General features: G+C 43.1%; 1 non-coding gene across 1 annotated transcript; it reads left to right on the forward strand.

The window, feature by feature from the left end:
- Positions 1–3,501: 3,501 nt before the first annotated feature.
- Positions 3,502–3,608, forward strand: LOC113831883. Its single transcript, XR_003484339.1, has one exon. It is a non-coding gene; the product is annotated as a U6 spliceosomal RNA (small nuclear RNA).
- Positions 3,609–4,625: the final 1,017 nt, after the last annotated feature.

The following is a 4,625-nucleotide window of genomic DNA, read 5'->3' on the forward strand; positions in this document are numbered from 1 at the left end:
GCAGCATCACAACACATGTACACACAAAAACACTGACGCACTAATGTTCACAATAGCATTGCCCAGAATACCTGAAAAACATGGACAACCCCCATGCCCATTAACTGATAATGAATAAATAGAATTGGATGTGTTCCACCCATACACAGAATCCTTGGCAGCAGTAAAGAATGAGGACCGGTACACACAGATCCCCAGACAGACCTTAGAACTCTGAATAGGGTCAGCAGCCAGTCAGAGAAACACATACTGAGTGACTGTTTCCATAAAGTGTCTGTGGTGAAGAACCCATAGAGACAGAAGTCACCTCAATGAATTTATGGTCTGAGGAAGAAACAGAAATTGGGCATCCCCATTCTGGGTGGACAGTTTCTTTTTGGAGTGATGGCAAAGGTCTAATGTATTCATGTTTGCACAACTCTGTGAACATACCAAAAACCATTGAACTGTGTGCGTTAGATGGGAAAATGATATTATTTATAAGTTTTATATCTAATAAAGCTGTTGTGCTGAGAAAGGTGCCACGATCTCTGGCATGTCCTTGCCACTCTGTATCACTTCAGCTATTCTTTCAAATAAAATATTTGGGGCTGGGGAGATGGATCAGTGTGTAAAGAACTTGTCACACAAGTATGAGGGCAGACCCAGAACCCAGGTAAACGCCAGGTGGACATGGCAATCTACCTGCAATCTCAGTGCTTAGGAGGAGGAGATAGGGACCCCCAAAGCAAGCTGGCTAGGGATGAATTGGCCAGCTCAGGATTCAAGTGAGAGCCCCTGCCTCAGTAGATCGTGTTGGGCTGCCACATGCATACATACTTGTGCTCCCATACGTGCAAGCACACAGGCACACACATACATATATACAAAAATAAATAAATACAGTTGGCTAATATTAATGAGTTGCTTATTGTCAACTGTCACAGTAGAAGCAAACTGAATGATAGTGGGTGGGACCCATGGCTCATCCCTCTCCTTATCCTCGGTGACTTGAAAAGTGCTGGCAGACACAGTTCTCAACAGATAAGTGCCAGTGAATAAGTGGCATACAAGAAATTAAGTTAATAAAATAAGATAGCATCAGGCTCACCAGTAGGGAAAGACCTAACACACAGCCAGGAATAGTGTCAAAGAGTGAAACTTCTCCCCATGTGCCCCTGTAGGATCACAGTTCCTCCCTCATGGCCCTCCTGCCCTTGTTCTGTGCTCTGCGCTGATGGGTCATATTTAGCTCCTGTAAAATGTTATGAAAATATTTACCTCCATCTGACAGGTGAGGAAACTAAGACTCAAAGACCTGACAGAACTTGCTGGAAGGACAGCCTCTGGCATGTTGCAGTGTAAGGACAGGAGTCCACATCTACCTCTCTGCATTCCTCATTCTACACATATCTGCTTCCTCATCCATCCTCACCTGCCTCGATACTCAAATGTCCCCCAGGCCTCCTCCACAGCTCTCCATTGCCCCAGACTGCTGAACAGTGTGCGGTCTCTGTAGAAGATGACTCTAATTATGCCTGACCATAGAGCCTGCAAAGGGTTCATACCTTATTCCAAGAGAAAACCTGCACAAAAGGCAGTATTGACTGCAGTCTATTTCCTCAGCTACCATACTTTTTTTCCCTAAGTAATTGTTGGAAAGCAAGTTCAAGTGCAAACCTCTGAGCCCTGGCTACAGGGTCCCTTGCTTATCATTAAGGATACAATCTTCAAAGCTTGCCTCCCAGTCTGAGCCATCACCAAAGGATAATCCCTGAGGGAAAAGGCCAGAGAAGTCTTAAAGGTTCTAGCAAAGACTCTGCTGTCTTCTCAACTAAGATCGTGTTTTTCCCTACCAGCCTCCTTTCGCCCTCCAAGAAAACCACAACTGACTTGTGGTTGTATTATAATACTCAGTGAGTAAAACCAACCCTAATGTCCATCAGCAGGGGATAGTTGAACAAATCAATATTGATACATTCAACAGAGAATTCCCACCTCACATTAAAATAACTACTCAATGTGGAGTCATCATCTGTGAGTCTATTTCTGATGAAATTAACAAGGTTTGGTTCAGAAAAGACTACAATAAATGGAAGGTATGTATTCACTTAGATTAGCAAGCCACAAAGAAACCCTGTCTCAAAAAAATGTGCATATAAAGACGAAAAAAATTCTTTGAATACAAAGAGAACAAGAGTAAGAGGAATAAAGTGAGTTTTCCAGAGGTCAAGGAGGAAGGATATCGAGAGGGAAAGCAGAAGTATTCCACCCTGGCAGTTGCAGTCAACAGGAGTGGTCTACCTTGGCAGGTACAGCCAATGACAGAAGCCCACCCTGGTCGGTGCAGTTAACAGGAATGGTCAATAGGCTTGTTGGCTGTAAGGAACTTAAAGTGTTGTTTGCCTATTTTTTAAGTTACTGAATGCAGAGCTCGGTAGGGACTCAGTTGGTAAAGTGCTTGCTACTCAATCATGAATACCTGAGCTTGGATCCACCATGCCAAGTAAAAAGCCAGGTATGTTGGTACATACCTATAACCCTATCACTAGGGTAGCAGAAATAGGTGGATCCCTGAAACTCACTGGCCAGCCAGTTTAGCCAAGTCATTGATGAGCTCCAGGTTCAGTGAGAGACCTTGCCTCAAAAAAAAAAATGTGGAGAATAATTGAGAAAGATACCCAATATAATCTCCTGGCCTCTATATGCATACACAAGTGTAACAGAGACATATATGCACAAACAAATAATCTTTTTTAAATTTAAAGCAAAACTACTAAGTGTGAGGTGATATCTTAAATTAGATCCTATCTCAAAAATAAAAAGGTCTTAGGAACTAGGCTGGGAATATAACTCAGTGGTAGAAGGAGTACCTAGAATTGAAAGGCTCTGCGTTCCAGCCCTAGCCCAGAAAAAAAGCTACAAAATTTATTTCTCATATTGAAAGGAGATTAATGGTAACACATATGAAATTGGAAATCCACAGCTTAGTTAATGGCAGTGTATTTGTGTTAACTTCATAGTTTTGGCAAATATACTCAGATGATACATGATGTTACTAATCTGGAGCAAGCCGGATGAAGAATGAATTCAGGAATTCTCAGGCTATCTCTGAGACTTTTCCATAAATCTAAAATTATTCATAAAAAATATTTTTAAAAAGTACATGGTACCTGCTGAATGGCATCTGGAGGAATAGGCAACAATCTTTCTAAAATAAAGGAACTAAAGGTCCCCTGCTTTGGGTTCTCAACATTTACAGCATCCTGCATACCTTAAGGACAGAACTCACCATTTCTCTGGCCATTAGGCACCCTCTACCTGCTCTGAGGACATATGTCAAATAGGTCCTAGTTAGCAATGATGCATGTGTTTTGTGTCTGCAAAAACAAGACAAAATTTGAAAATAGAAAGAGCCTGGATACAGGACATGAATAACCCAAATCTCAACAGCAGCAGCCCCTTGGGCCCAAATGCAAGCCATTATCTACCAAATCACAGGGCATAAAAACCATGGGGAGAGTGCTCACTTCAGCGGCACATATACTAATATTGGAATGATACATAGAAGAGGAGCATGGCCCCTGTGCAAGGATGGCATACAAATTTGTGAAGCATTTCATATTTTCAAAAATCATAGGGAGGGACTGGAAAGTTGGCTCAAGTGTTAAGAGTGTGCACTGCTCTTCCAAAGGGCCCAAGTTCTGCTCCCAGTACACACAGGGTCAGCACAACCACCTATAACTCAAGCTCCAGAGAATCTGATGCCCTCTTCTGGTATCCTCAAGCGCTACACTAATAAGCACATATGTGGGGTGGGCATAATTTAAAATAAAAAAATAATAAAGCTGATGTTAAAGCTATGGTGGGATTCAAACTCCAGTCTGTGGGACCATATGGCCCATGTAGTTTCTGACCAAGATTCCTTGATGGGGACAAAATGGGAATCAAAGACCACGATGGAACACACTGTTCTGAGCCCATCCTCTTCAAATTCATCAACAAAGAGATGGAGATTTTGTTATCAGACTTGCAGGTTCAGTCAGCAAAGCATGAGCTTGGAGGACCTGAATTTGGATCCCCAGGACCCACCTGAAAAAGCCAGGTGTGGCACAGACCTGTAAATCCCAGTGATGGCAAAACAGGAGGCAGATATGGCTGAACCACCAGAAGCTCACAAGCCAGTTAGCCTGTCCAATGTGGTGATGTTGGCCTATCAAAGACTCTTTCTCAAGAAAAATTGGTAGTTGCATCACACCTGTGGCTGTCCACTGACCTCCACATGCATGCTGTTCATACACACACACACACACACACACACACACACACACACACACTACATACTCCCACATGATCCCACTCAGAGATACACATGCACCTAAAACATGTTTTAAAAGATTTCATTACCAGTAGTGCTGCACCATGCCCTCATATCAGACACCCACCCTTACAGGAGGCAAAGCTGGCAATGTATCAAGCTTCGAACATGACAGTGAGGGGAGGGGCCTGCAGAGCAGAATGGATGCTGAGGACAACCCCTTTCCCCACAGGTAACAAGTATTTCCTTCCAGCACCCCAGGACTCTTATCTAAAAGGAGAACCTCTCCTCTTGCAAATGCCCCACACACACAAATAACCCGTGTCTG

The sequence above is a fragment of the Cricetulus griseus genome, chromosome 3, assembly GCF_003668045.3.
Source record: "Cricetulus griseus strain 17A/GY chromosome 3, alternate assembly CriGri-PICRH-1.0, whole genome shotgun sequence".
Classification (NCBI taxonomy): Eukaryota; Metazoa; Chordata; class Mammalia; order Rodentia; family Cricetidae; genus Cricetulus; species Cricetulus griseus.